Source organism: Eptesicus fuscus, chromosome 18 (genome assembly GCF_027574615.1).
Source record: "Eptesicus fuscus isolate TK198812 chromosome 18, DD_ASM_mEF_20220401, whole genome shotgun sequence".
In the NCBI taxonomy this organism is placed as follows: domain Eukaryota; kingdom Metazoa; phylum Chordata; class Mammalia; order Chiroptera; family Vespertilionidae; genus Eptesicus; species Eptesicus fuscus.
The window spans coordinates 47,164,991-47,189,050 of record NC_072490.1 but is presented as its reverse complement, the minus strand read 5'-3'; the positions used below and the strand labels follow the sequence as shown (position 1 = coordinate 47,189,050).

The window sequence follows — 24,060 nt, the reverse complement described above, 5'->3', positions numbered from 1 at the left end:
GAGGATCCAAAAGATATTCTGGTATATTCTACTACTTCCAATGTATCATGAATGGTGAGCAGTGGAGACTGTGACTATCCATTAGCTAGACCAAGATGTAGATTTATTATTTTCTCTATAATTTATATTGTATTTTAAAGATGATAAATTGTGTAAATGTTCAGGTTACAAGAAATTAGTTTAAACAGTAATTAAAGAATAAATCCTATAGGGCAGGAAGTTTCCAGACCACCAAAAAAGAAATCAGGGACTTCTGCTTCTATTACTAACAGACCAAATACTTTGACTCTGTTCAACTAGAATAACTGTACCGAATAGAAGAAAATGTCTGTTAAAGGTAACAAAAGAATGCAGAATCAAGATGGAAAAGAGGACAGAATCCCAGAGAGAAAGGAGCCCAACATGTGGGGTTGCTTTTTCCCTGAGGTAATTTGTGAGTCTAGTAGAGGCAGATAGAACAAAAACAATAAAAGCTGGGTTTCCAGTGGTCATTCATGGGTGGGAATACAAAGGTCTGAAAAAGTGGTGACACCCTTGGGAGAAGAATGACCAGATCTAAACCAGCCCTAGTATTAACTGCAGCCCAATTACAAATCATCTGAGCAATTGAGAAAGTCTTAATCCCTAGAACTGAATTACAGTGACCCCAAATTACTTGTCCCATTAAGTTTCTGGCAGAAGCAAAAAAAAAAAAAATCATTTTTGTAAGAAAATTCACGATCTTAAATTATTTCTACAATTTAAAAAAAAAAATAGAATGCTGATACAGGAATGTGTGTATGCACATACATCACAGCATATGAGGAGACAAGTCAATACAAATAAAAGTAGAATCACAGGGTACCTAACATTGAAATTATAAGACATAGCCATTATAACAACTATGTTTATTTTGTTTCTGGATAGAAAAGACAAGATTTTAAAAATTTCAGCAGAGAGCTGGAATCTATAAAAAAGACAGAAATGATATAAAAAACATAAATAGAAATTCTAGAACTGAAAAATGTAATAACCCAATGAATGAATTTAGCAGCACACTTTTTAGAGCCAAAAAAAAAAAATAGTGAACTTAAAGATGAGCCATATAAAAATATTCAGAATGAACTATGAAGAAATGAAAGTGGAAAAATGTGTAAGAGAGATCCATTTAAACAGAAAGTCTTAATAGATATATATTTAAATTTTCAAAACTGAGTTCTTATGGAAGCTATATTTTAAAAGATAATCTGAGAATTTTTCAAAACTGGCAATAGCACGAATCCAAAAATATAAGAACACACAAAACCCAGAGCAGGGGTTGTAGAATCTAGAACTAAGCACATAATAGAACTGCAGAAAATAAAAGGCAAAGAATAAGTTCTTAGATTTAATGGTGATGAAAAAAACAAAAACATTTTCTTTCAAAGGAGTAATATTTAGAACAAAAGCAACAACAAAAAAAGAAAATCAGAAGACCATGAAATGGCATCTTTAAAGACTGAAAGAACATAACTGCCAATCTAGATTTCCATACCCAGTTAACATCTTCTTAGAGAAAAAAGGTAAAATAAACATATATTCTGACAAAATCTGAGCTAATTCATCACCATCAGACTCAACCAAAAGAAATTAGAAACAATTTTGAACTGATTGAAGATAACTAAAATTTGAGGATGCAACTAAAGGTGTGATTAGAGGATAATTTACTTTAACTTATGACATATGCATTTATTGGAAGAAAATAAAAGCTAAAAGTTAATGTGCTAAATATCTTTCTTGATATTGTAGTCATTAAAAAGAAGAGCGGGTAATGAATAATTTTAGACCAATAAATTTGAAAATTGGCATTAAAGTGATGTTTCTATAAAATATAGTTTTACCCAAGCTGACACAAAATAGAAAATATAAATAATTGATACCTATTAAAGAAATCAAATCTGAATTAACACTCTTCCCACAAAGGCCTATATAGCTTTACAGAGAATTCTACCACACAATTAAGAAGGAAGGAAGAATCTTACGACTTAACAAATTCTGCCAGGGAAGAGGAAAACAAAAACAAAATCTCTTCCACTTCCCATTTGGTATATGAATTGCCCTGCAATGAACAGAACATGGGAACACAGATGCCAAAATCTTAAAATATATCACATAGATGGATAAATAGGTAGATTATATATAGTGTGCATATACAATTCATGAAAGGGATAATACTATGACCAATGCAATTGATTTCATATTACTATCAAGTAATGTATTTGACCAGACTAATAGAGGGGGAAATAATAGAATCATCTAAGTAGATGCAGAAAAAAATATTGAGTTCAATATCCAACTTAATAAATATAACAGTTCTAGGAAAAGTAGAACTAGAAGGGAATTTATACTTAAAGGTAAAATGTTGAAAAATATTTATCTGAGGTTATAAATGAAATAATATTCACTTTTAGCATTTCTATATCACAATATACTCAAGGCCTTAGCTAGTACAGCAAGTCAAGGACATTAAATAAAAGAGTATTTAAAATGAAAGAATAAAATGGTCATAATTTGTAAATAGTATGTCTGCGGAGAACTCAATAGAATCTACTGAGAACCAATTGAAGTTAATCAGTAAACTTAGCAAGGCCTCTTGCTAAGAATAGAATAAGATCAGCACATGCAAGTTTTGAATTTCTCCAAATCAGCAACTGTCTTAGTCAGCTCAGGCTTCCAACAAAATACTGTAGACTGTGGGGCTTAAACAATATACATGTGTTTCTCCAGTTCTGGAGGCTGGAAGTTCAAGATCAGATTGCCAGCATGGTCTGATTCTCATGATCCCTCTTCCTGGCTTGTAGATAGTCACCTTCTCACTGAATCCTCCCCTCACTCTTTTTGTAAGGACAATAAGACCGTCAGGGGGCGCTCTACCCTCATCCAAATCTATTTCCTACCTGAAGACCTCATATTACTATCACATTGGGGATTAGGCCTTCAACACATGAACTTTGGAGGGATACAAACATTCAGTCCATAACCGGCAAACAGAAAATGAAAAAAAAAATTAAAGTTATCTAATATTAACATCAGAAATCAAATACCAAAAAAGAAAGAAATATAAGCTTCTGGGCAAAAAAACTATAAAATGTTATTAAAAGGCATTAGAGAACAATTACATAAATGGAGAGATGAATGACTCAATTTTATAAAGGCTAAATTCTTCTCAAATTGACTTATAAATTCAATGCAATTCAAATAAAAATCCCCATAGGTTTTTTTTAAATGTTCTATTTTTTGGTGAAAATTGACAAGTTGATTTTAAAGTGCTTATGGAAATGTAGCCAGAGACTATTAAAATAACAATATAGAAGCATAGGATGGCTTACTGTACAGCATACTGACTTATTACAAGGCTACAAAAGTTAAGAAGGCATGGTATTGGTACAAGGATAAATAGTTAGGATTAAATAGAAAGTCTAGAAACAGATCCAGGCATACTGGAACACTTAATTTTTGCTAAAATATTTAACATCATGGAGTTCATGGAAAGGAAAATATTTTCAATAAATGGTTCTGGGAAAATAGGATATCCATGTAGAAACCTAATGAAACTATTCCCCTACCTCATATCACATGCAAAAGTCAATTCCAGGTGGACCATGATTCAAAATGTGAAGTGTAAAACAATAAAACTTTTAGAAGATAATATAGGAGAATATCTTCATGATATGTCAGTAAAGACTTTTTAAATAGGACACCAAGAACATTACCATAAAAAGATTAATAAAATGGACTACATTCAAATTAAGAAATTTTGTTTATCAAAAGACACCATTAATAGAGAAAAAAGATAAAACACAGAGTGGGAGGAGGTCTTTGCCACATATATATCCAACAAGCCAGAATCTAAAAGATAATTTTTTAAAGGAATGGGAAAAACACACATACAACTTGCAAATAATTGAGAAAAAGTCAACAGCCCAGTAGAAAATATGAAAGGATTTAAACACACTAAAAAAAACCTGGGTATCGAAACGGCCAATAATCTTTAGTCATCAGGGAAATGTAAGCTTAAAACACAATAAAATACCACTGTCCATACACCACAACAGTCAACCTTTTAAAAGACAATATCAAGTGTTTGCAAGAATGTGGAACAACAGAAATACACAAAAGAATACATAGACATATTGTGTTCATGCAAATTCAAAATAGGCAAAACTAAATTACAGTGTTTAGAGATACATTCATTTCGAGAATATGGGAAAGCGAGGAAACAATCACCATAAAATCAGGCCAACGGTTTATCTTTGTGGGGGAGGCAGGAGGAGGGTTGTGATTGGGAAGGGACTGTGGGGTGGAAGGGGGCTGGCAATGTTCTAGTCCTTGCCAGGGGTGGTGGCGAAATATGTGTTTGTTTTATATTAATTCTGTAAGCCATATATATACCTTCACTACTTTTCTGTCTGTATATATTTTACCATAGAAAGAACTAAAAATAAATCTGATAAGTGAAAATTTTGTAATTAAGGACAAAAGAAAAGGAAGGAAGGGATTGACTCAAATGTACAGCCTAATTGCTGGCTGAATATTCAATTATTCCATAATAAGCTTAAACACAAAAGAATAACCATTGCATATAATCTTTACAAACACTCTGCTACTACATCAGAGAGGCAGTTCTCCTCCTCTTGGCCTTTCACAAGCCACACTGCCAGCCAGATAATTATTTCAGGAACCGAGTAACAGAGACTACCACAGAGAGGATGCTTTATTATTAATGATTCTTAATGATACCACTTATGAAGAGCTTATCACGGGCAAACAAAACAAAGCCCTTTACAATTTTTATTCCAATTAAACCCCACAACAACCCTCTAATAGCCTCCCAATTTTCAGAAATTGAAACTGAGGTCTAGGTCACTATGGGACTTGCCCAAGGACTCTGAGGTTATATACATAGAAAGTCAGGGTTCAAGTCTGACTCAGGCAGTCTGAGTCTGGAGCCCACATTTACCTTTACACTAAATTGGTGGGTCTCTGTTTAGAAATGTCCTCCCTGCTTAAACTCTAGCTAACTCAAGACAAGAATTGTACAATAAAGATGGGGTATAGCTTACTCTCGCCTCTTCACGAACTTCAGGAAAAGAGCCAAATACTTACTGACTCTCACATTGGGGGCTTTGGAAAGACCACTTTAGCCACTCATTACTACCACCCGCTAAAGGGACAGCCCTCTGCCATGTGTCCCTATGAAGCATCAGTTAGGGACTGAATATTTGCCTGAGAGCTAATTCTGCATTGGATGGACAGGAGTGAGTCATGGCCAATCAACCTTTGGGCCCACATGCATTCGATGTTGCATTCTTGGGACCAGTGAGGATCCCAGGGGCTCCATTCAAGACCTTTCAGTTAGGGTTTCCTCTGGAGATAGAGGTTTTCACCAAGAGCCTGAAATTAGCTCTTGGATTTCAAAACATTGAGAAGATTGTTGAGATTTGAGCAGAAAACAAGGCGCTGTAGCGGACATTTTCATTTGGAGCTGCCAATCTCATCCAATGGCCAGGGTTCTGGGCATGTGACCCCAGCTCGACCAGTTAGAGTTCTTCCCCACCACTGGTGTATGGATGGAGAGAGAAAAGCTCTTGAAGGGGTGATGGAGACTTGAGGCTCCTGGCAGTCATTTTGCTCATTATTTGCAGAAGAAGCCCACAGAGTGAAGGGAGACCGAGGTAAAGAGAGGGGATGAAGTCCTCTGTCTGCCCCGTCCTTCACAGTTAAATGGTCAGCCGTCACCTTCCTCCCGAGGCTCATTTGAAATGGGATTTCCTTACTTGCCATCAAGGGTCCTGGCCACAACATGGATACAGACTGCTTGCCTCCTGGAGGACATTTTTAACCTGGAGGTTCTAGAACTCATCACCAGCTATTTGTTGAAATTCCACTTTGACCCAAACACTGTGTGAGAAACAGTGGGTGACATCCACCCTAGAGGAGCAGCAGATTCATCTCAAACAATAAGACTGATTCAAGAACAAGCGAGCAAGTATGAGTTCTGTGCAAGTCGGCAGTACAGTGCCAACGGTACCTGTGACCAAATTGATTTTTCTGCTTTATCCCACCATAAAGTAGTTGACTTTGTGTCCATTTGGTCTAACCCCCATGCCCACACACAATTACATGCCCTCTAAGAGCCACCCCGAGGTCTAGGACTAGCAATCAATTTTAATGCGTATTTAAGAGATTTTTCAAAGTGTTCAAGTCAGTGTGTAAGATGAACGATCACGTAATAATTAAAGCATTAAAAGAACCCAACTGAGGATTTCCTTTCCGCCAGCAGGTATCTTTAGGTCAAGAAGGTCTATAAAAACCACCACCTCATTTTCATTCCTTTAAGGTGGACAAATATGGCTTTGAATGTAATTAAGTGTTCGGTGCAGGTTTCCTCTGCTAAAGCTCCACGTCTCATTCCACAAAAAGTTAGAACGGTTGGCATTCTAAGCTACAAACTGATGATGTGGTCTTGCTTTGAAGAATTGAGTGCTCGTGATATTGCTTGAATCATTTTTTAATTAGAAATGATAAGCCCACGTCATAGCTACAGGGAGGGGAAGCTTTCTCCCAGGCAGGCCCATCTTGGCCCCGGGGGCTCTGGGCTGCTCTTAGAACTCGGCCCCCTTCCTTCCCAATCTCTGCGGTGGCTCCTGCAGACTTCAAAGTCATCAGTGTAAAACAAGGACTATGCCTACTGTAGTAACTCAGCATTTATCTCAGACACCCCTATCAAAGTTTTGCTTTCTTACTCTCCTCTCAAAGATCTATTATCTACTGAGGCCATTTTTTTTTCTTTTAAGGTGGAAGATCTTGTGTGTGGATAATTTCATAAAACCTAAAACTCCCTTTGTTCTGAGGAAACTTTCATGATACTGAAGTTAAAAATATAACTTCTTTATGTAGAATAATACCAACTATTGAGTAGGTACCTCACTCAGCATATCATTACCCTTACACTCACCACAGGTCATACAAAAGAATGAACATATTAAAGTAGGAAATGTATTAAGATTGTTATCCTTTTAAATGGGATCAGGTCAGATTTTGGAAAGCTAGCTAGGGCCCAATTGCTTGTAGGCCACAGTAAAGGACTAAGATCAAATCAAGACTCATCTCTCATGATTCCCTGCTCCCACCCCACGCTCCCACTTCCAGCCTTCCTGCTTCCTTGCTGTTAGCAGATCACGTCAAACCACCACCACCTTGGGCCCCTGCACCTCTTGTCCCCTCTGTCTGGAATTCTCTCATTTCCTCCTTCCATTCAGTATTTGACTCAAATGTCACCTGCTCAGAAAGGCAATCTAAATTAGTACCCCTGTTTCTTTCAACACTGTAAACTTGCCTTATTTTTCTTCATAGTATTAACTATCATCTGCTACCACATTACAGATTTATTTGTTTGTCTATATCAGGGGTCCTCAAACTTTTTAAACAGGGGGCCAGTTCACTGTCCCTCAGACCGTTGGAGGGCCGGACTATAGTTAAAAAACAAACAAACAAACAAAAACAACTATGAACAAATTCATATGCACACTGCACGTATCTTATTTTGAAGTAAAAAAACAAAACGGCAAAAACACCCGCATGTGGTCCATGGGCCGTAGTTTGAGGACGCCTGGTCTGTATCGTCCACTACCACGTAAGTGTCCAGGGACAAGGTCATTGTCTCTAGCACTCAGAACAGCTTCTAGCATATCATGGAGGCTCAAAAACCCTTGCTGAGTGAATGAATGAGTGACAATAATTGACATTTCTTTAGAGTCCAGACCTTTCTCTGAGCTAGGTACTGTGCTCAGTGCCTTACTTGCATCATATTTAGTCCTCATAACAATTCTGTAAGGAGATACTATTATTTTCCCATTTTGTAGCTGTGGAACCAAGGCACGGATAGGCAAAGTAACTTAAAGTCACACAGCAAATAGTCACAGGCTGACCTTGAACCCAGAGCCCATGCTCCTAAGGACTAAATTAACTCGTTAGACACTCATAGAGCACACCCCATCTCCAAAACCCAGGCCAGCTTCACCCTGGGCTCAGCCCAGAGCCTGGGCCCCAGGATGTCTTCAGAGCAGCACTGTCCAATAGGAACAGAGTGTCAGCCACACCTGTCATTAAGACTCTCCAGTAGCCACATTAACCACATATTAATGTTAATATGTTTTAGCACAATATATCCAAATATTATTTCAATATATTTATAATATAAACATAATATAAAACTACTCTATAAATATAAACATTTATTGAGATATTTTACATCCTTTACTAGAATAAGCCTTTGAAACCTAGATATTTTACACTTGGCACACATCTCAATTCAGATTAGTCAGATTTGTTAGTGCTTGTTAGCCCTAAGTGGCTAGTGGCTGCCATACTGGAGAGTGCAGTTGTGAAAAGAGGCCAGTCTCTGGGATGAAGCAGATCTGGTTCCCATCCTGCACTTGCTAACTGTGAACTTTCCTAGCTGCGAACTGGGCCTAGGGTCTCTACTTCCTGGGGTGGAAGTGAAGACGATAAGGTTTCCATATGTAAGACTGTCCACTCCTCTTAGCACAGGAGCTGGCTGGTAGATGCTCGGGACAGATGGCTTTTCCTTCCCACCCAGGAAGAAGAATCTGCTGAGCGCAGCCTCAGGGCCTCTCTTCACTCCAGTTAAGCCTTTTGAGCCAGTGCCTCTATTTCCGCTGTCTGCTGTGAGTGGGAGGAGGTCTCCCATGGGAGGGAGGACCCTGGCTTGAGTCCTTGTCTCCTGGACCATCTGGCTGAGCTTTGGAGAATAGGTGATCCCTTAGCCCTCTTTATGGCACATACATAAGGACTCTGTGTATCCTCAGGAGGGGGGTGCCTTCCTGGAAAAGTGAGCAATCGGCTCTCTCTCCTATCCGCTTCCATGTGCCTGCTAAGCATCTTTGGGCTGGAAGGGCGCTTAAAGCGTGTATAATTCAACCTATTGTTTTACAAAGAAGATAGTGGTCCAGAGAGCAGATATAACTTAGCCAGGCTCACACGGTGACAATGCAGGCATAAACCTGGACCCGCTGTATTTGCATCTCTATCTGAACACACGTAGAGACAGAGCCATAGAGACTTCCCTGTATGGAGTGCTGATGCCTCTGTATGTTATATGCTCATCTTTGTCTTTTCACAATCTGCACTTTATTCTAAGCACCAGACGCTCAGGACAAGCAGGCTGGTGTGAATTATGCTCTATTCCCAATAGCCTTCAACTGTGTTTTCTTGCCAGTTTTCAACCCTTGATCAATTGGTCCCAGGTAGAACTTGAACATAATTCAGATTAGCCTAGTTGTGAGTAGCTGAAGTAAACCATGACTTATTTGACCATCAATTTCATGCTCAAAATGTAGTATTAAATATTTCATCTTTGTGGTTTTTTTTTATAAAAGGCCCTGCTCTGGGTAATGGACTTTTACCCATTAGCCTACAGATTTTTTTTTTTTATTTTTATTGTGATATAAGCCCACATACAAAGCAAAAAGAACAGAGCTATATCAAATATATAAATTGCAGTACCTTTTAAATGGCAGAGAGGAAAAATTATAATTGCCCTGTTTGGCTGTTAAATGTGCTAAACCCTGACAAATTCTCAATGTGACAATCCTTGAGTATTTGTCTATAATCCCTTAGCAAGTGCACCTTTTATTCAACTACAGAGTTGTACTCACTTCGGACACAAGTGCCATTAATTAAATAACACACTCAGCAAACTCGCAGAGCCATTAATTATCAAAGGTAGCCTGCTCCGTGCCTGACTCTACAATCCCGTCACCCAGAGCGCACACTGGAGCACAGGGACACGCTGGAGGAAGGTCACCCGCAGGAGCACGATAAGAAGCAGCTGTCGGACAAGGTCAATGACAATGCACGCCTGCCTTTCTGCTTTCTCGTTGCCCATGTGGAGGGTTTGAAGGAAGGGAAAATGTTTCACATCGTAGGAACTTTCTCAAAATTAGTTTCTCTCCTGCAAGACGCAAGTAAATATAGAATAATCCTTTTTCATTTCGACTGAGTCTCAGGGAAGAGTAATATCAGCTGAAGATTTAGAGACAAATAAAGCCTGCCCTTCATAAGCTGCCTCAGAACAAGAAAGCCTTTTGGGGAGTCTCCTAGGCAGACCCGGGGGGTGCACGTCAAACAAACATAGAAGATGGAGCCTTCCTGGCTTCCAGCCCAAGCACATGCCAAGGAGGAGCTGGGCCCTCCAGGGTGGTTTGCTCTGTTCTGTCTCCTCATTCCCACCTCCCAGACTCAGGCCTATGTAGTTTCCTTTGCCAGGACACCTTGGGAGAAAGGGGGTGAGCCCTGGGGGCTGCGGTAAGTGACCCACACCTGCAAGCTTGGCAATCGTCTTTCTTGCATGTTTGCTGTTCTTCATGTTTGACTTATTCCTTCAAAGAGAACACAGCACTGAGTCTGTGGCCACTCTACACAGGACAGCCCAATGCCACTGCAGAATGGAGGCCTGCGTCTCCCCTCCTTGGGGGCCGGCTACACAGTGCCCGGAGCTGGTCTTTGCCTCCAGGACATGGATCTGGAGGACTGGGAAACTGTCCAACAGGAAGTTCAACACTTCCCCATCGCAAGAAGCTGTTATTAATCAGCATGTGCGACATGTCACAGAGGAATAGTTGTGAGCCGGAAACCTTGCTGGGAAGTTGCCCTGCTCCCTGGAGTGCAGCCCCACAGCCCTGGGTCTCTGGCCACTGCGCTTGGGGTGACCCTTCCTGTCTCCAGATGGAGGACAATCACGTTGCCGTGGACATACTAATCAGAGTGGCTCTCTGATCCTTGCCATCTCTCTCCCACCTTCGCCTTTACCCACTTTCTGCAAGAGATTGCCACCAGCGGCTTTTGTGGTCCAATTTCTGACTCCAGTTTATTAAGAAAAAGCTGAGAAGCAGAGGTCAGGGGTGCCTGCCGTTAGAAAATTGCTCACCTTGTTTTTGGTGTGAGCAGAATGACTTTGCACGGCTGTCTGCCTCCAGCCTGCTAGCAACTCAGTTCCTTTTAGACGAAGGGACTTGTTACCCAGGAGTTTTATGTTACGTTGGGGAATGTGGTTACTTGGATCTAAAACCATTTCTGTGTCAGCCCGGGATTGGATGCAAAGCGGGTCATTTTGTGCTTCTCGGGGGCAAGAATCACCGCCCGTGAAGGACAGCGCTTGTCCTATTTCTGTGGCTCTGCTGAGGGTGGCTGTTTGCAGCTGAACCCTGCCTCCAGCGTCTGCATTGCTTTGCGGCATTGGGAGCGTTTCGGGGGAGCACGCTTTGGAACTGGATCAGGAAGGAGACAAGCTTGGAGCTGCTCACCATCACATCACACTCGGTGGCTCCCTCCAGAGGCCCAGCCCACACTCTGGACCAGCAGACCAGACTCCAGAGTTGGGGCGTGTTTAGACCTCCCCCGGGTGATTCCCAGGAGTCGCCAAGTTGAAAAACGCTACCTTAAGGAAACAGAAGCCTGTTGAGTGTTTGTGGTCCCACATCTGCCTTTTACACTCTATCAAGTTAGACTGACTGGCAGCCCCACCCATGGTCCCCTACAGGAGACACGCACACTCATCTCTTTTCTCAGCTTTGGAGCAGAAGAGGGCCCCTTGCTGTGGGCCTGTACCAGGAATGGAGCGAGAGGCAGGCGCCTCCTGCGTATACACACTTCCTAAAGAGGCTTTACCCTGAAGGTATGCGGACACAGCTGGCTGTTGAAAACAGGGGACTCCGTCCCTTTCCTTTGGAGAAAGATTTATCAAGCCGAATGGCACCGCCCCTTCCAGGGGAAGTCAGGGGGACCTTCAGCAACTCCGCTTCCACCCTGACCTCACTAAATCATGACAACAAAATGCAAATCGACCTCAAAGACTTTCCCGAAGGTTTCAGGGAGAGAGGGATGAGAAACACAGTGCACACCACACAGCAGACCATACCTAAAACTCATCCGCACTCTCCTCATTAGACACCTGTATTTCCCTTCCCAGTGCAAGGCTGCTCTCCCCCCAAATCTCTTTACTGTTGGGAGCTGCCCTCTGCCTCCATCCCCTGCTCTGCCAAGTACACCCTGAGAAGGAGCTTCATCGCACCACCTGTTACTTCTCCAGCCTGGCCTTGCCGAGCATCAGCTCATCTGCCACTGTGTCTATTAGGAACTCTGAAATATTTGAAAAGTACACGTTCACCCCCATGTTCATCACCAGTCAGACTCCAGGCAGCCTGGCCACTCTGTCCTCAAAACTCCAAAAGCCCACGTTTTCCTGATTATCTACCGCATTGCCTCAGCAGGTGCCAAGAGTTTCCCAAATGGGCTGGAAACGCCTTGAGGATATCATTGGTTACCTCTGTGCACCCTCTTCTGAGCCTTACATGCCAATAAACACTTTTATTGATCTGCCCAGATAGCACGGAAAACACTGCTGTCTAAAGGTGGTACCGAAGGAAACAAGAGGCAGGAAGAAGGGCGCACAGCGTGTGAAATCCGATCAGAAGATGGGAAGATAAGTACGTGGCCCAGAGGCACTCTCTCCGATAATGAGGCCGAGTCTCCCCTACGTGGCTAAGTGCTGACACGCACTTGCTTTGACACTCAGGGGTCTCGTGCCTGCTGGCTCCCGACTGGAATGCAATAGAGAATAAATCATAATAATGACAACAGCAGAGGCTCACATTAGTGAGTACTCAGAAAGGACCCGCAAAGCACGGCTCGGAGTGCTTCCCCGTGTTAGCCCGCTCAGTTCCCTGCACGCCCCACAGTGTGTGATTCACATGCCGGAGACACGCAGCTGGTGCGGACGAGGCTGGACTTCAGGCCAAGTGGCGAGGCCAACACGGTCACTGGCTGTACTCTGGCAGGAAAGCAAACTCTCCTTCCTTGCAAACTAGTTGGAGGAGAGAAACACAGAAGACAGAGCCTTAAGAAGCGAGGTCAACAGTTTGGGTGTCAAAGCTGCATGAGGGATGGGCTGCAGGAGCCTGTGAGTGGGCTGACAGAGAGCCTGCTGCGGAATGGATGGGGCCGCGCGGAGACTCGGAAATCACAGGGCTGGTGTCGGGAAGGGCGGGTGCGGGAATAACACGGGGCCACAGTGTTCAAAAGACCAAAAATAACACCGAAGGAAACTTCTCCGAGGACATAAATCTGCCCCAGACAGGTGAGGCGGAGGGAGAGAAAGGGCACATCCATTTCCAGGCCTGCACAGGTGCCTCTGACTCAAAGTCAATAGTTGTTCAAGGACAAGGGCCATGATGAATGACTGGGAGATGACCTGTGTGTCCAGGCCAGTGGGTGGTGCTGGGCACAACAGGGGAGGGTCCCACTGTCATACATGAATGAGACAGGCCCCACTACAGGGGTGCATACTGACGGTGCATTCACCCCACTCTCCCCCTCATGTACAGGCATCAGTGAATCTAGGGCAGTGGTCGGCAAACTCATTAGTCAACAGAGCCAAATATCAACAGTACAACGATTGAAATTTCTTTTGAGAGCCAAATTTTTTAAACTTAAACTTCTTCTAACGCCACTTCTTCAAAATAGACTTGCCCAGGCCATGGAATTTTGTGGAAGAGCCACACTCAAGGGGCCAACGAGCCACATGTGGCTCGCGAGCCGCAGTTTACCAACCACTGATCTAGGGGAATCAGATCCAAAAGTGACTCGACTTCCTCATTCCGATTCCAGAAGGGGCCAGGTGTACTGGCAAGGGAGGTCCTGCCTGCCCTTTGCTCTCTGGCTATTACGAATGTGCAGGAAAAGGTAGTGCTAGACTCGCTGAAAACTCCGTGCTCCAGAGGCTGACGTGTGTGCCTCACCCAGGGGTATGGGCCCAGGCTGGGGTGCCCTGGAACGCACATTGGAACTGGCAGGTGGCTGGGCCTTTGCACCTCAGCCTCCCAGGTGTGTTGCACTCAAAGTCATAAAAAGCTACAGGAAGTGAAGCCCCTTGCAAACGCCGAAGGAGAAGCCCATTTGTGCTTCCCACAACATTCCTCGGAATCTCTTCCTGTTGGCTCCCGACTGGAATGCAATGGAGAATAAATCATAATAATGACAACAACAGAGACTCACGTTAGTGAGCCTCATAAAGGACTTGCAAAGCACGGCTCTGAGTGCTTCCCTTATTAACCGGCTCAGTTCTCTGCACACCCCACAGTGCCAGCTGCCCCAAGCGTCTCTTTGTGCCCAGACTGTCAAGCTTCCCCAAAGTTGATGAAATTTAGCCCATAAATTCCTCATCCTTTTCCCCCTGCTGTTGAACTTTCTCTTTGCTGTGACCCTCTGCCCTTTGCAGTGTCCTCCAAGCCAGTAGCCCAGCTAGTCCTGTTCCTGAGCACACCCGCTTTTCTGACAGCTCCATTAAGGCCCAGAAGCCAAGGCCCCCAACAGGTTCTCCTTTGGGCTGGGGGAAGGGTGTCAGAGCTATGTTCTAGGGATTTTCTTTCCAAATAAGATGAACTCCTCCCCCAGCCCACTACCTTTTCTATTTCATGTAAAGGAATTATTTGTTTTAGGCTTGGCCCATATTTTTATTTTTTTTAAATGTGTTTTTATTGGTTTTTAGAGAGAGAGGGGGAAGGGAGAAGGATAGAGAGATAGAAACATTGCTGAAAGAGGAATATCATCGATCAGCTGCCTCCTGCATGGCCCCTACTGGGGATCAAGCACACAACTGGGCGTGTGCCCCAACAGGAAACTGAACTAGCAACCTCTTGGTTTCTGGATCAACACTCAACCACTGAGCCACATCGGCCAGGCTTGGCCCAGATCTTTAAGGTGACTGGCTGTGAAGCAAAGCTGATTCAGCCTGCGGCACACTAGCTCACTAATTCCCCAAATCCAGGGGCTGAGACCCAACTGACTGGTGTGGAGACCTTTCTAGGAAGCTCTCTCCAGATTCTTGGGCCTCTCTCCTGACTTGTTGAGTCAGAATGTGGGGGAGAGACTCGAGAAGTGTGTTTTAACAAGCTCACCAGGTAATTCGGATGATGCCTGTGTCTGAGAACCCATTCTTAACTCATTAATAAAGGTCTGAAATGGCTTCAATTATATGTAAGCCTGGGGTCCATAGAACAGGCTCTTAAGGGACCATGTAGCTGATTGTGCGGGTTGTGGGCACAATCTATAGACAATGGGGGGCACCGAGGGGGGCAGGCTTCAGCAGGATTTCACAGAATCTTCCCTCAACTGTATGGCTTCTTGTGCAATGTTAATGGCAATCTAACAGATTAGCAGTAAGCAAACTTACATTTTATTTATTGCCATGACTCAACAATTGCTATCGGTTCTAACTTAGATGTTTGTTTTTATGTTCCATCATTTCCAGGCATGAAAAGCAACTCGAACAAATCCCAAGGCATAAGGAAATGGGCCTCATTCTCAAAACTCTGCGGCATTGGAAATGAAGCTAAGCAGACTTTATTACATCCTACAATTCGGCAACCTTTTGCTCAGCATTTTATTGCCCTGCGGAAGCCACCCAGTTATGTTTTAATCATGATGACTGACAGGCTAACTTCAAAACAACGGCATCGGCAGCCCTTCTGCACTCCTGGTCTGCGTACTCAGAACAGAGCCCTATATACATTGTCCCTGTGCCTGGATGGAAATAAAATGGCAGTTAAGATATTCGTCTCCTGTTGGCTCACTTAAACATTGGTATTTGGGGTCTGCTGAAAGTCACAACTCAGGAAGTCCATCTCTTAGAACTACTGTGTTTCCTGGAAACCAAGGGTGTGTTAAGCGGAGATAAGATTTGCAGTTTCCATTTTGGTAGGCAAGATACTAGAACAGGAAATGTACAACCTCTCCCTGGTCCTATTCTCCTGCAGAGAGGCGGAGAGGAAAGAGCTTAAGATGGCAAAATTAGCTCCCCGAAACCAATAGACACGAAATGCGGTGATTAGACACCTCGGACAAGCTGAGTGGTGGAACGCAAGGAAGGGAATGGCAATGCTCTCAGTACTGTCCTAGGAAGCACACCCCTAGTCTATAATAACCAGCTTCTTTAAGGGAGGATGAAGGCAGTAGGCCCTTTCTTCCCTCATCCTATCTAATAAAGAGAGAATATGCTAATTGACCCTCATACCGTCGCAAAGATGGCAGTGCCCACAGCCAATGAGGAGGGAATATGCTAATTAGCCACCACACCCTCAAAGATGGCTGCGCCCACAGCCACAAGATGGTGGTGCCCAGTCCCCTCAGCCCTGCCGGGATGGCAAGCGCATGGCAATGGGCTCGGCAGCTCTGCGTGCCTGCCTCTGGAGTCCCCCAGCCCCCTCAGCCCCCCAGCCACCCAGGGCCAGCCCAAGGCACAGGCAAGCCTCAGATGGCGGCTGCCCAGCCACCCAGGGCCGCCCAAGGCTCAGGTAACCAGGGCCAGCCGAGGCTTACGCTGCTGGCAGTGGCAGCAGCAGAGGTGTGATGGGGCATCGCCTTCCCCTGATCACCGGGTCGCCTCCTGCCCCTGAGGGCTCCCAGACTGTGAGAGGGGGCAGGCCGGGCTGAGGGACACCCCCCCCTCCAGTGCATGAATTTTCATGCACTGGGCCTCTAGTATATTTATAAAAGGGGGGGGGTAGAGTTTATAGAGAAATATAAACTACACCAATAGCTCTACTACAAAGAGCCAAAAGCAGAATGGTTCTTTGTCACGACGCGCCTCCTTGAGAATCCCTTTGGCTTATGTTCCACTCCCAGAACCGGCACCATCACCAGCATGGTGTTCCCTGTGACTTCTGCCACAGTGACCACACGCTGTTGGCTTCAAACAATGGGAATGCGCTCTCAGGGCCCTAGAGCCAGGCTTCCCGAACCCAGCAAGGCTGTGCTCCCGCCAGAGGCTCACAAACTGTCCTTGCTGGTGGCCGTGGCAGTCCTTGGCCATGTCTCTCTCTACCTCTGTCCTCACATTCCTCCACTCCTCTCTGCGTCTCTCCTCTGCGCATGTTTTATAAGGACACTCGTCACAGGATTAAGGTCCCATTCAGATAATCCAGAATGATATCCTTAAGGTCTTAATATCTTTAACATAACTATATCTGCAAGGCCCTTTTCCAAAATAAGGTAACATCTTTATTTGAGGGGTTTGGGGTGTGCTATTCAGCCCACAACTTGGGACATTTGACCTTTGGCTGCTTCTGATCCAGTTAAGTCAATGGACTGAGTATGACTGATTTATATCTATTTCAAACCTTCTTACATGTCTGTCAATGCCCTGCTTATTGACAGTGATTGTAGGAGCGTTCTTGCGTCTGGGAAGCCCGCTCATTCCCAAGCCTAGTCTGGATGCTGCTTTCTTAGCTGAAGGTAGAAACGACTACAGCGTGAACAGGATGTGCTCAGAAGATGAAATACCAGGGAGGAGATGGCAAGTGCTGGCACCCTCACCCAGCTTCTGGGCTGCTGATTTGTGGAGCAGGTCAGACATTGACCCCGTCTCAGTTTTAAGAGCAAATGCCACCAGAATGCCTGTCCCCTGCCTCTAAGGCTAATTCCACATGTCGCTCATTGGCTTTCCATCAAAGAAATAAGTAAACCGTCACTGAGAAACAGTGACTCGAGTCATACTGCAGGCCCACCTGCAGTTTGGTTTCCATTTGGCCTGTGCAATTAAAACCCTGCAGGAGCCTCATTTCTGCCTGTCCACCCTCGATTTCCTCACTCCAGGCTCTTCCTGTAACTCTGCCCGAATCTCTCCTTCCACGCCAGCTCCAGGAGCCCAGGCTCAGCTGGAGGCAGGATGGTCCAACACTGACTATTTACAGCGCCTCTGAAAGGATGTGCCAAGAACTAACAGAGCCACCTGATAGGAATATGTGGAAAAACAACTATTACTCCTTGTGCTAAAGTGGGTCTGGCCTGCATTGAGAAAACGCAACAGGCCAGGGAGGGCAATGCTTAGGTCAGAACAACGTCCCTAGCAATAAGCTTCTTTTTCTCTCTGATTCCTTCTTAGGCATAAATACCCACGAGGTTGTTTCTGTTTTGAGAGCGGGTAGTTTTGTGGTAAACAGTGGATAACTTGGAGGTATGCACAGCGTCCATTTCTATTGTGCCGGTGCCTTTCTGTATTGACAGCTTTAGAAAGAAAGTGTCTTATGTTGATCTCTGTGTACTTTTCAAACTCTGGGCCCATTCCTTATCTTTACTGTTCCACTCGCAATCAAAATCCAAATGGTGGAAGAAAATGGTACTCTATTTTTGGCAAGGAGCCTGAAAGAGCCTTTTCCCATGATTATCGTCACCACAGCTGACCCAAAGTTACAGAACAGTACTTGTGAGACCCCATCTTGCCTTTTGTAAGGTAAAAAGGGGCTGCGTCTCTGAGCAGAAACCGCTCCCATCTGTCCTCCTCTGTATCCAAGCTTGAGACTTGGGTCTGGGCATGGACCAACTCCTTCTGTACCTCCTACGTATACCTGCCCGACATGCTGGTAAAAGAAGGAAATGAACTATTGTTGTATATTTATTGTAGGTATATTTGCAAACGTTATTTTATTTAACCCACATACGATCCCTATATGACACATATGGAAATTTAGACTCAGAAAAGTTAGGCAACTCGCTCAAGGTCACACAGTTGGTAATAGGTGGGTTTGGGATCAACTCAGGTCTGAGTCCAAAACCTATGCTCTTTGGAGAAGAACTGTAACCAAGGACTCCCAGCAAAGTTAATAAGTGCCTTTCCTAACTTTTCTCCTAACTGTCTATTGAGTAGGCAGGTTGGTCCTTTGCACTGACATTCAAAGGGAAAGGGGGAGAGATAGTTAAGGAAAGGCAGGGAAAGTCCAAACATTCTCAAGGTGAAAGCATCCCTCCAATCATGTAAATGAAGACCACTAATGGCATTCCTATAACTTAATAACATATGGCAAGGGTGTTACTAAAAGTGCTTACTATAACAACCCTGAGGCAAAAGTACTCACCAAAAGGTTAATGATTATGTATCCTAGGAATAAAAACAACATAAAATAATGAGCATGTGATTACTGAATAATAGAGATTGAAAATATGGGTCAGTCCTACTTGGAACTGCCACCAACCCTCAAGCATGGTCACACACTTGTAGTTCATTTCAGTTCTGCAAACATCTTGACCACCGACTATGCATCGCTGGCTATGGCTCAGCAGCCAGCAGTGAGGCTGCCCCAGAGGTACTGCTGGAAAGTGGAGTCACTGTGGACTGCAGAGGAATGGGAAGAACAGGGCTAGTTTCAGCAAGAACATAGGTCCTACACCTAGGCACCTAGAAGATTTTTCTGACTCTATTATTACTAATATTATTATTCTTTTTTTCATATAAGCCTCACAAAAATCAGCCAGCCTTCCTTCTTTCCACTCTCTCTTCCTTCTTCTTATATTTATTTAATAAATATTTATTCAACACCTATTGTGTGCCAGGTATTATATGTACCAGGTGCTGGTGCTATAAAGCTGAGCAAAAACATTTGGAAGCAGTGATTTATCCTCCTTCGGTAGGTGAAGAAATGGAAGTTTAGAGGGTGTGTGACTTGCTTAAGGTCACACACTAGTAACAGTGCATGTCTGTGTACTAAAGCTTGGGGCACTTTGCCCAATCAATTTGTTTCCCAGATGACAGGACAAGAGAGAATAGTAGATGCTCTATGAGTTAACTCCTGGTTTTCTGTAGAGACCAGGCCCAATAAACACACCTACTTTCCCCATCAAAATTAGCCCGGGAAACAATCTAGTCCTCTCAGGTTCAATTTTTATCAATTTGATGAGCATGTACTAGTACATCTGGGGGCTGGTGGGTGGGGGGTGGACGCTCAGAGAGCAATTGTGGCTCTTTATTTCACCCTATGTCCTCCCCCTTGTCCACAGGATAGCAGCATTTCGGTCACTCTCTGAGCATTCTGTCTAGTGAGCCTGGCCCAGGTGAGCGTCTCCCTGTCCCATGCTGTTCTTAAGGAAGGATCTGGAATAAGACCCCCCAGATTCCAAATTAACCCCATCGTGCTGGTCTGTGGTCACACTTTAGTAAACAGACTTCCCATCCGGGTTGCTGAGGTCTCCTTCACCACCTTTATGATTTTGTCACGCCCCTCCCCTTTTTCTTCTCTCTCAGAAGGTAGCTCACAAAAAAACAAGTCCAGAACCTTGAGAGTCTAAAGCAGTGGTTCTCCATCAGCGCCACCTGCTGGGGAGGGTTTGTTAGAACTGACAGCAAGGCCCCACCCCAGTGCTTCCACTCAGTAGGTCTGGAGTGGGGCCCGACACCTTCCCAGGTGATACTGACCCTGGACCCACACTTTGAAAACCACGGGCCCGACAAGTAAAAAGGATTCCTTTTTTATGCTGAATCCAGCTTGTTTTTCAGGCCTTGCGCCGAACATATCTTAGTCCACAGGCAATGTACTGCAAGTTAATTCCAATCTGTCCACTCACGCATCTCCGGTAGGTTTTCGGAGTTATTTACCACCACAGAAGACTTCTTGCCTGGGCTAATTAAGTGATTAGTTTAGATTGATAGGAGATGAACAAAGGAAAAGTGGGGCAGCTACAGCTCACAGCCAACTTGATAGAATGGTGCTATTTCAGCCAAATTGGGGTCAGCTGCTGAAGAGTTCAATGTCCCTATTATTATTATTATTATTACTAGAGGCCCGGTGCACGAAATTCGTGCACGGAGGGGGGTTCTCCCTCAGCCCAGGCTGTACCCTCTCCAATATGAGACCCCTTGAGGGATGTCCGACTGTCCGTTTAGGCCTGATCCCAGTGGTCGGGCCTAAACGGGCAGTCGGACATCCCTCTCACAATCCAGGACTGCTGGCTCCCAACTGCTTGCCTGCCTGCCTTCCTGATTGGCCCTAACCGCTTCTGCCTGCCAGCCTGATCACCCCCTAACCACTCCGCTGCCAGCCTGATTGATGCCTAACAGCTCCCCTGCCAGCCTGTTTGCCCCCAACTTCCCTCCTCTGCCGGCCTGGTCACTCCTAACTGCCCTCTCCTGGAGGGTTGATCACCTCCAACTGCCCTTTCTTGCAGGCCTGGTCCCTCTCAACTGCCCTCCCTTGCAGGGCTGATCCCTCACAACTGCCCTCCCTTACAGGCCGGGTGCCTCCCAACTGCCCTCTCCTGCTGGCCATCTTGTGGTGGCCATCTTGTGTCCACATGGGGGCAGGATCTTTGACCACATGGGGGCAGCTATATTGTGTGTTGCAGTGATGATCAATCTGCATAGTATTCTTTTATTAGATAGGATAGAGGCCTGGTACAGGGGTGGGGGCCAGCTGGTTTGCCCTGAAGGGCGTCCCAGATCAGGTGGGGTTTCCCTTAGGGTGTGGGGCGGCCTGAGCGAGGGGCCTGTGGTGGTTTGCAGGCCGGCCACGCCCCCTGGTAACCCAAGCGGAGGCCCTGGTATCTGGAATTTATTTTCCTTCTACAATTGAAACTGTGTAGCCTGGAGCGGAGCCAAGCCAAGCCTGGGGCTCCCTCTGAGGCCGCAGCCATTTGTGTTGGGGTTATAACTGAAACTTTGTTGCCTTAAGCAGGTGAGCCCGGCCAGGGTGTGTGGAAAGCTTTACTTCCCCTGTTGCTGGCAGCAACCCTGGCCTGCTCTCTCAAGCTCCATTCTGCCGCCATTTGTTTGAATTTGTTTACCTTCTATAATTGAAACTTTGTAGCTTGAGTGGAGGCTTAGGCCTGGAAATGGCAGGTGGAAAGCTTGGCCTCCTCTGTTACCTAGGAAACCTTGCTCTCTGTGGCTATAGCCATCTTGGTTTGGGTTAATTTGCATGCTCTCTCTGATTGGATGGTGGGCGTGGCTTGTGGGCATGGCTTGTGGGTGTGTCGGAGGTGTGGTCAATTTGCATATTTGTCTATTATTAGATTAGATTATTATTGACGTATAATTGACATACAACATTATGTTGGTTTCGGGTGTACGACATCATGATTTGATGTTTGTGTATATTATGAAATGATCAGCACAATGAATCTAGTTAACATCTGTGACCACACAGTTATAATTTTTTTCTTTTGATAATTTTTAAGATTTACTCTTAGTAACTTTCAAATATAGGATTAACTAGAGTCTCTGTGCCGTACACTATACCCCCATGACTTATTTTACAACGGGAGACACCCTTCACTCATTTTGCCCATCTCCCTCCCCATACCTCTGTCAGCCACCAATGTGTTCTCTCTCTGTGAGCTTGGTTTTATTTCCTTTTGTTTTTAGATTCCACATGGACGAGAGATCATATGGTATTTAAGGCTTCAGTGTTGCTATCTTGAGGGAAATGGAACTTGCCCCTGCTATAGCTGGAATTCACTGAAAAATCCATTCCAATTTAAGGAAGGACAAAAGCCATATACCTATAGCTTTTGAAGGTTGTATCAGCTCAGAAGCCTCACATTTTCAGGAGAAGGGAATGAATGGTAGGGAGCCTGCAATGACTGTGCATCAGCCACATACCACTGACCTTTTGATGCAGATAGGACTATCCTGATTTTACAAACAAGGAAAATCAGAGAACGGGTCACCCAAAGCGGTGGTGATGATGATGGTGACAGTCATAATAACAGCGCCTAACATTTACTGAGCACTTACTGTGGGATTATATTCTAGGCATTTTTTTTTCTAGGTACTCTATGTTATTAGCTCAGCCAATCTTCCCAACTCTTTGAGTAAGTTCCATTATTATCCCATTTCACAGATAGGAAAATTGCAGCACAAGGATGTTCAACTCGCCCATGGTTGTCCAGTTAGCAAGTGTCAAACGTGGATTTGAACCCAAATGGTGTGAATCCAGAATCTATGACATTTTCCTGGCTGAGATGCAAACCAAACTTGACCAAACTCTGAAGTCCCATTGGCCTGCTGTCCTAGCCCTTCTGGGGAAAGAGCCTGCTGGGACTCTCCCACTCGCACCCAAAGACTAACGCTATAATACCCCACCACCTCTCCATCCCGCTGCAGAGCTTGGCTCTGTGTATTCATAAAGACCTCACAAACTGGCACGTCGAGCTCTCGGGCTCAAGAGAAGGTGGCTCCACCTGGGAGGGAAGCCCCCGAGCGGGAAGGCATGTCATTGCTCTGAGTGCAGTTATCCCAGCTTCAGTTCTTCCCAACCTTCCACATTTTGCCATATCCACATAATACCTACGTTATTTTCTCACAACATTCTCTTCTACTCAGCTCTCATTTTCACTTACATTTGTTCAATGAAACTCAAAGCTACTGAGGCAAATGGAAAGCCAGTACCCATTGCCACAAATGGAAGCTAACCAACAGGATGAACACAAAGTGAACTAAATTCTCGCTACCTACTGTCTGTGGGTGGGCGCTAAAAGCCCTGCCTCTGGGGCCTGCCTTCTCACTTTATTATAAAGGGACATGGTGTTAGAGAGGTGTTAGAATAGGCTGGCACCAGGCAGAGTCCCCCTCCTTGAGGACAAAAGAGACGTGGAAAAGGAATAACGTGAATAACGTGTCACCTTATGATATGATGGTCTCACTGGATGTTTGGTTCATGGGGCGGGGAGGGGGGAAGGGCGGGATGCAGACCCAGCTAGGTGTGGCCTGGCAGTGCCCTAGAGCCAGCAAGACTCCTCTGCTGCTTTCTATGCAACAGGCACATCTTGAAAGGGCGCCTCAGGGAAGCAGGCAAAAATGAAGAGAGAAAAATGATCACACTGCCAAAGAAGCAGAAGGAACTTCAACGGAAATAGTGATTAGAGAGTTTTCCCTTTGAACAGAAGCGCCTTTGATAGTGCCTTCCTCTGTTCTGTTGTTCAGTTGCAACCATGGATAAGCAGGAAGAAACAAATGAGCACTTTTGTGTATCATGAGCATCTGTCACAGAAGAAGCGATGGCCCACTTTGAGGGGGGAATTCTCTCTATCTCCATCTCCATCCAAAGGAAGGGAAGTGAAGGGAGGGGAAGGAAGGAAAGGGAAGAAAGATAAATAAGTCCAGCAAAGAGGGTTTGGTAAGGCACCCCCACTCCCACCTCCAAGGATCCTAGAACATTCATAGTCTTTTTATCTAATTTTTAAAAAATATTTTTA

General features: G+C 44.7%; 1 protein-coding gene across 1 annotated transcript in view; it reads left to right on the top strand.

The window, feature by feature from the left end:
• The window catches only part of FHIT (fragile histidine triad diadenosine triphosphatase), a 1,079,335-nt gene extending 1,063,698 nt beyond the window's left edge, over positions 1–15,637 (top strand). The window contains exon 8 of the mRNA XM_008146282.3: positions 15,350–15,637. The gene's annotated coding sequence lies outside the window, so the exon portion shown is untranslated. The remainder of the gene's footprint in view (positions 1–15,349) is intronic.
• Positions 15,638–24,060: the final 8,423 nt, after the last annotated feature.